Here is an 8784-nt window from a genome sequence, read left to right as displayed (position 1 = left end):
TAAGAACATTTATAGTGATAAACACATACATTAAGAAAAAAGAGAGTTCTCAAATAAACAAGCTAACTTTACACCTCAAGGTACTAGAAATAGAAGAACCAACTAAGCCCAAAGTTAGCAGAAGGAAGGAAATAATAAAGATTAGAGCAGAAATAAAAAGATAGAGAATGTGAGAACAATAGAAAAGAAAAATAAAACCAAGAGTTTGCTCTTTGGAAAGATAAAAAAATAAACAAACCTTTAGCTAGACTAAGCAAGAGAAAAAGAGAGAGGACCCAAATAAATAAAATAATAAGTGAAAGATAAATAAAATTATAACGGATACCACAGAAGTACAAAGGATCATGAGAGACTACTATGAAAAACTATATGCCAACAAACTGGACAACCTAGAAGAAATGGCTAAATTCCTGGAAACGTACAATATGCCAAGACTGAATCATGAAGGAATAGAAAATTCAAACAGACCAATAATGAGTAAGGAGAGTGAAACAGCAATCAAAAACCTCACAGGGGCTTCCCTGGTGGAGCAGTGGTTGAGAGTCCACCTGCCGATGCGGGGGATATGGGTTCGTGCCCCAGTCTGGGAGGATCCCACATGCCGCGGAGCGGCTAGGCCCGTGAGCCATGGCCGCTGAGCCTGCGCGTCCGGAGCCTGTGCTCCGCAACGGGAGAGGCCACAACAGTGAGAGGCCCGCGTAACGCAAAAACAAAAAACAAACAAAAAAAAAAACCTCACAAAAGAAAAAGTCCAGGACAAGATGGTTTCACTGGTGAATTCTACCAAACATTTACAGAAGAATTAATGTCAATTCTTCTCAGACTCTGCCAAAAAATTGAAGAGGAGGCAACATTCCCAAAGTCATCCTATGAAGCCACCATCACCCTGATACCAAAACCAGACAAGAATACTACAAGAAAAGAAAATGACAGCCAATAACCCTGATGAATATAGATGCAAAAATTCTCAACAAAATACCAGTTAACCAAATTCAATAGCACATTAAAAAGATCATATACCATGATTAAGAGAGATTGACCCTTGAGAAGCAGGAATGGTTCAAGATACACAAATCAATAAGTGTAATACATCACATTAATCAAATGAAAGATAAAAATCATAAGGTCATCTCAATAGTTGCAGAAAAAACATTTGACAAAATTCAACATCTATTCATGATTTAAACAAAAATCTCTCAACAAATTGATATAGAAGAAGCATGCCTTGACATAATAAAGGCCATATATGACATGTCCACAACTAACATAGAGTTGGTGAAGGTTGAAACCTTTTCCTCTAAGATTGGGAAGAAGACAAGGTTACCCACTCTCACCACTCCTATTCAACAAGTACTGGAAGTCCTAGCCAGAAAAATCAGGCAAAAAATAAAATAAAATAAAGAGCATCAGAACTGGAAGTAAGCAAAATTATCTCTATTTTCAGATGACATGATTTTACTTGTAGAAAATCCTAAAGATGTTACAAAAAGAAAACTGTTAAAACTAATAAATGAATTTAGTAAAGTTGCAAGATGCAAAATCAACATACAAAAATCAGCTGTGTTTCTATACATTAACAATGAATTATCTAAAAAAGAAATTTTTAAAAAATCCCAATAGCATCAAAAACAATAAAATACTTAGGAATAAATTTAACTAGGGAGGTGAAAAATCTCTACATTAATAACTATAAGATGTTAATGAAAGAAATTGAAGACACAAATAAATCAAAAGATATCCTATATTCATGTATTGATACAATTGATATTGTTAAAATGTTCATAGAACCTGAAGCCACCTATAGATTCAGTGCAAGCCCTAACAAGACTCCAATATCATTTTTCACAGAAATAAAGAAAACAGAGGCAAGGAGTGGGGAGTGGGAGAACTGAGCAAAAGCGATCAAAAGGTACAACCTTCCAGTTATAAGGTTGTGTACAGTGTGACAACTATCGCTAACGGTACTGTATTGTACATTTGAAAGTTGCTAAGCGAGTAGATCTTGAAAGTTCTCATCATAGGAAAAAGAATTTTGTAACTGTGTGAGATGATGAATGTTAATTAAACATTATGGTTATCATTTTGCAATACATACGTATATCAAATCATTATGTTGTATACCTTAAACTTATATCAATTATTTATTTATGTTGTACACCTTAAACTTCTCAATAAACCTGGAAAAAAATTTTAAACTCAAAAAATATTCTTAATAAATAAATAAAAAGAAAGTAACAGGATGCTGACTTAAAGAAAATGGACAACATGAGAGTTGCGAGTTAAGTTTTATTTGGGGCAAAGTGAGGACTGCAGCCTGGGAGACAGCGTTTCAGATAACTGAGAAACTGCTCTGAGGAGACGAGGGGAGGAGCCAGGATATAGAGGAGTTTTGCAGCAAAGAGCAGGTAGTCGGAAGTCAAAAGATTATTGTTAGCTCTTGGAGGAAGACGCGGTCGCCGCTGCAGCGGAGCCTCAGGCCACCCACTCATGCTCCTGACTCACCGCTGTTCGCCCTCGCTGAGGAACAAGTCGGTCAGGAAGCCGTGCCGCAGCCATGGCTTTTACAGATATCGAAAAGACTCCCGTGGAGCCCGAGGTGGCGATTCACCGGATTCGAATCACCCTCATCAGCCGCAACGTGAAGTGTTTGGAGAAGGTATGTGCTGACCTCATCAGAGGCGCAAAGGAAAAGAATCTCAAGGTGAAAGGACGGGTTCCGATGCCTACCAAGACTCTGAGAATAACTACAAGGAAAACTCCTTGTGTTGAAGGTTGACTTGGGATCGTTTCCAGATGAGGATCCACAAGCGACTTATTGACCTGCACAGTCCTCTGAGATTGTCAAGCAGATCACTTCTATCAGTATTGAGCCAGGAGTCGAGGTTGAAGTCACTATTGCAGATGCTTAAATCAACATTTTTAATAAACTGATAATCAGTTGTCAAAAAAAAAAAAGATTATTGTTAAATAAAGAAAACCAGATATCTCAAGTTAAGGGATTTAGTGCTTTTCTGTGTATGGGAAGATGCAAGAGTCTGGGCTCACTGAAATCATTCCTTTGATATGCACCTTAGCTATCTGGGGCCTGTATTTTCACACCCTGAGTTTCCGCTGGGCTCGCTGCAGGGAGTGGCTGCAGTCTGATGGCTGCTATTCTTTTCAGCCCTGAGTTTCCTCAGGACTCACCAGCTCATGTTGGAGGGCTGCAATCATTGGTGACTATGACATCCTTTGTTTATTGATATGGCAGGAAATATTCCATTTATAAATATTCCATTCCATTTATAAATATTCCATTTATCAAGGAAAAGATTTGAACAAGATACTTTACCAAAGAAGATACATGGAGCAAATACATGAAAAAATGCTTAATATCATTCGTTATTAGGGAAATTAATACCAAAACCACAATGAGATACCACTACATACTTATTAGATGGGCTTTAAAAACAAGATAATTACCAAATACTGCTGGAGCAAGGAAAGCATAATGATAAGTAAAAGAAGACAAACTCAAAATAATTTAAATAATACAAATCATTTCTTTTATATGACATTCTATAAAATGCAAAACTAGAAGGACAGAAATCATATCAGTGGTGTGTAGGGACTGGAGTGAGGAGAAGGACTTATCTACAAAGGGAGTTGAAGGAAACTTTTGGGATGATGGAGATGTTCTCTATCTTAATTGTAGAGGCAATTACATGACTATGTAAGTTTGTCAAAATTCATTGAACTGTACACCAAAGAAGGGTGAATTTTACTATATGTAAATTATATCTCAATAAACCAAAGGAACAAGCATCACAATAAATCCAAAATTAATTGCATATAAATCATCTTGTGAATCATTATTTTAATGAAATTACTCAAATTGAATCAGGGCAAAATTCAGTGCATTATTTGAATTTTTGAAATGTTTTAGTGATAACTTTTCAGATTTATAGAATACATACTTCTAAAGTATTCACCACAGTTGTTAAAAGGTGAGGCATCATTTAGTATTACTGTCATTGATCAGCATCTATGGTAATTGCCTGTGACCCATTAGCATTCATTACGCAAGAAGCATTTCTTGAGTATTACTAGCCTACAGGCCTAAAAAAACTCATTTCTCTTCAGTTCTGGGCCAGTAGGATATGCTTCAGTCTTCTTCAATAAACTTTTATAAGGTACGATCAGATGAGATCAAATCTAAGAAAAGTAACTTCAAGCGTAGTTTCAGCTGGTCCATAATGGTAGAGTTGTTTAATATTAGAAAATAAAGCCATACAGTACGGCAGTATTACAGACTGTAATTACTACACTTAGAATGAATGAAACTTATCAAAGACATTTTAAGTTGCCTAGATATCATAACTCTCAGGTTACCCAAAAGCAAAATGCTAGGGCTTCCCTGGTGGCGCAGTGGTTGAGAGTCCGCCTGCTGATTCAGGGGACACGGGTTCGTGCCCCGGTCCGGGAAGATCCCACATGCTGCAGAGTGGCTGGGCCCACAAGCAATGGCTGCACGTCCGGAGCCTGTGCTCCGCAACGAGAGAGGCCACAACAGTGAGAGGCCCGCGTACCGCAAAAAAAAAAAAAAAAAAAGCAAAATGCTAAAAATATACTGTAAGATCTAAGAACATTATGTTAATAGTGAATGGGAGCAAATTACATATGTGAAATTTTTTGTCATAATCTCTACCCTAGGTTTTAGTTCCACCTATACATTACATTTTCCCTACTTCTCATCTCCATGTTTGAAATAATCAAATAACCCTGTAATTTCCATGTGCTCTTGCTGCAAATATGAACTCACCAATGCTTCAGGAGTCCCCGAAAGACAAGCAATCTATATAGAATTGTTTTCATGGGCATGCCACTTATGTAGTCACACAGGTCCCCGGTTTAGAAGGACCTACATTTGGTGTGATGCTCTGCTATTGCTGTCTGGAAATTCTTAGTAATTTTTGAACAAGGGCCCCACATTGTCAGTTTGTACTGGTCCCCGCAAATTATGTAACTGGTCCAACTTTATAAATACCAAAACTGACATGAGGATTCTAAGTTACTCTTTACACAGAGTCACTTGGGTCATGCATTTGACTAAAAACTAACCAAATTTATCTTGAAACACTTTAGTTAAGAAACTACAGCTGGAAAACTGGCAAGTTGAGGTCATACAATGTCTAGGAACTTCTGGTAAGATAGACATGTTGCAAGGACAATTCATTTGTCTGAGACTTTGGGACATCCATTTTTTGCTCTAGTTAAAATAGGGTATAAAGAAAACTAGATAGATTTTCCTCTCATGTAATCAACTGTTGTTGTAAGGAAGCTCATATTTACACTTGGTGTTACCGAAGTTTTCATTTTAATGTTTAGTCAGTTCTTCCTCCTAAAAGGTTTCATATATTCATTCACTTATTCATTCATTCAATAAATATCTGATGAGTACCTACTATGCACCAGGCACTGTGTTTAACACTAGACAGAAAATAGAAAAACAAAACAATAAAACAGTGTTCTTCCCTCTTGAAACTTAAAGTCACCGAATTAGTCACGCCCTCTCTTCCCAATTATAATTTTGTTACATTTTCTCTCAGACATTGATTTTTAATCTGTGAATCTGGGAGAACAATATGCTACATACCAACATTTTCAATAGCAAAATAATATAAGCGTCTGTGCCTTTTAAAATGTCAGATTTTAGGGCTTCCCTGGTGGCGCAGTGGTTGAGAATCCACCTGCCAATGCAGGGGACGTGGGTTCGTGCCCCGGTCCGGGAAGATCCCACATGCCGCGGAGCGGCTAGGCCCATGAGCCATGGTCGCTGAGCCTGCGCGTCTGGAGCCTGTGCTCCACAACGGGAGAGGCCACAACAGTGAGAGGCCCGCGTACCACAAAAAAATAATAATAAGTCAGATTTTACTATTTAATAATGAAAGTTGGCTTTTAAAAAAAGTGCCTGGGCCATGTGTAAGGTATCCAGTAAACGGTTAGCATTGCTACTAATATAAACCATGTCACCAATCTTCCCTTCGTACTAAGTGGCAAGAGCTATGATGGTCAGCCTCAAAGCTGGCTTCCAGCCCAGTCAGCCCCTGCAGCCGGCAGGGCCCAAGGCAGCAGTGTGTTTTTTAAGTGGGCTAAAAAGCATTTGGCTTGAATCTCAAATGCTGAGTCTTTCTGCAAGATAGCATATACGTAACCCAAGTGCTTTGGAGGGGAGCTGATTTTAAAAGCATTAGAGCAAGGGAGCCTTCTCTTAATCATGGTCCAAACGAAAACCAGTTGGTCCCCTACAATCTTTCTTCATCCTCAGTGGCGTAGCTAGGGCTCTTTGGTTCTAGAAAAGCATCTCTCTCATGCATTAGCCATAACACAAAGCAACAGATGCCTAGTACCTACTTCCATACCAGCTCCTGGGCTGAGGAAGTGACAACTGGTTGGAATTAAGCTGAATCTGGAAACATCCTGGGGTTCATTTTTATTTGAGGTTACAAAATCAACAAGTGCGATATTCTGGGCTTGGCAAAACAGAGCAATGTAAAGGTATCAAATGGCACTCATATATTTGGACATGATTGAAGGGTCATATCCCTCGACAGCTTGGCAGGGGTGAATTTAGTTCCTGTAAAGCATACAGAGGGTTTTATTCCTCCCCTCAAAGAAAATGTGTTATTTTGTGTGCTCAGACTATCACCTCCTCCCTTGCTTTCTTAGAGAACGTCTATTTCTGGTGGGAGCTGCCAATTTACTATCCCTCAATCTCACCCCACAGGTGGACACGTGACCAATACGAGCCAATCAGAATCTTCCTCCAGATTTCTCACGAGATCTGGAGGGAATGGGCTTCCCTTCCTCTAAGGTCACTAGACTGTAAGAATATAGGATCTTGGATTCCTGGAGTCTCATGAAGTCCGTCAGCTAGAGAGAACAAGGCTAAAAGCAGAGTGAAGCAGAAATGAGAGATGATGAGGGAACCCTGGTTTTTCTGATAGACCAAATCCTGTAGCGGCCAGTCTCTCCTTTGCTCAGCCCATCATTTCAGTGCATAAACTAGGGCGTCTCTCTTTTATGTTTTACTTTGTTTATGCTAGTTCAAATTGGATTTCTGGCACTTTCAAGGAAAAGAGTTCTGATCAATTCACTACCTACTCGGAAGGCTGCATTTTTACAACCTGCTGGACATCAAGTAAATTCAAATAATATCCAGGAGGATGAGAGAGAGCCAGATTTTCCAACTCAAGGAAGCCTACTTCTAGCCAATTAATTTCTTTATGGCTTGTCAGATTCATAGCACCAAATTTATGGAAGCAATTTATTAGAACCTAAGGTTCTTTTCTGTGCAGAGTGGATCTGTCAATCAAGGTCCACGTGCTGACAGTCGGACAGGAGAGGATGAGGGGTGGGGAGAGAGGAGGCAAGGCATAACCAAGGGCCCTGCTCAAAGCCAGAACTTGGCCTATCATACAACTAACAAAATGAAAGTGTGACTAGGTCCATGAGCTTCCATTTAAGTTACTAGTTGTTTCGCTTCTCTAACAACTGGCTCTGTGGGTTAAGACTCATATTTCTGCAAATCATTACTATCTACCCAAAGGTAGAGATCAGATTAAATGAATGTCATCTAGCTGGAAAGAGTTCCAAAGTCAAGTTACCAATTTCTTCCCCCATCCCACCCATTATGTCTTCTCTTCCCACTCTACCCACATTTTCATTTATGTACCTCTACTGTTCATTCATTCATTTATTTCATGAACATTTCTAATAATCTCCATATGCCTGCCATCATGATTTAAAACATGACTCTCCCCTGATTAAAACCCTTCAATGGATTTCTGATTAAAAATGAGGGAACTGGGCTTCCCTGGTGGCACAGTGGTTGAGAGTCCGCCTGCCGATGTGGGGGACACGGGTTCATGCCCCAGTCCGGGAGGATCCCACATGCCGCGGAGCAGCTGGGCCTGTGAGCTATGGCCGCTGAGCCTGCACGTCCGGAGCCTGTGCTCTGCAATGGGAGAGGCCACAACAGTGAGAGGCCCGTGTACCACACACACAAAAAAATGAGGGAACTAAAGCTGATCACATGATTCTCTGTTATAACTCTTAACAAAAATGAGGGCCAGTGTGTAAGGTAAACATCAACACCAACCAAGCAAACAAAGGGGGAAAACCTACAGCTATAATTATCAAAAACTAAAAGCTGAAGAAACAATATTCTGACACAAAATGTGCCCAAGTCTCCCAGAGATAGTACTGGTGATTTAATAAAATCTTGAAAATTTCTACTGATACTCCTGATATGAGTAGGAAATTTCTACTGATACTGCTGATGTGAGGAGGAAAGGAATTTCTACTGATGTGAGGAGGAAAAGTGCTTGTTGAGGAGATAATGGTAAGAAGTAAATAAACAAGGCTGGGGCTTCCCTGGTGGCGCAGTGGTTGAGAGTCCGCCTGTCTATGCAGGGGACACGGGTTCGTGCCCCGGTCCGGGAAGATCCCACATGCTGCGGAGTGGCTGGGCCCATGAGCCATGGCCGCTGAGCCTGCACATCCAGAGCCTGTGCTCTGCAACAGGAGAGGCCACAACAGTGAGAGGCCCACGTACCACAAAAAAAAAAAAAAAAAAACCTGGGTAAATAAACAAGGCTGGCTCTCTTTGGTGGGAATGAAGACTCTAGGACTCTACACTAGATTGGGGGAAATATTCCAAAGACCAAAGGTATTTCCTCAATGAAAGAGGATACACCTACAACTAGATACAATGAATAGAGTGATGAAAAAAGAATGAGTCAA

At 39.9% G+C, this 8784-nt stretch overlaps 1 pseudogene; it reads left to right on the top strand.

The window, feature by feature from the left end:
* Positions 1-2554: 2554 nt before the first annotated feature.
* LOC132440251 (small ribosomal subunit protein uS10-like) lies at positions 2555-2909 on the top strand (annotated as a pseudogene).
* Positions 2910-8784: the final 5875 nt, after the last annotated feature.

Source organism: Delphinus delphis, chromosome 17, assembly GCF_949987515.2.
Source record: "Delphinus delphis chromosome 17, mDelDel1.2, whole genome shotgun sequence".
Classification (NCBI taxonomy): domain Eukaryota; kingdom Metazoa; phylum Chordata; class Mammalia; order Artiodactyla; family Delphinidae; genus Delphinus; species Delphinus delphis.
The sequence above is the reverse complement of the archived record's forward strand: the minus strand, read 5'-3'. Positions and strand labels throughout refer to the sequence as shown.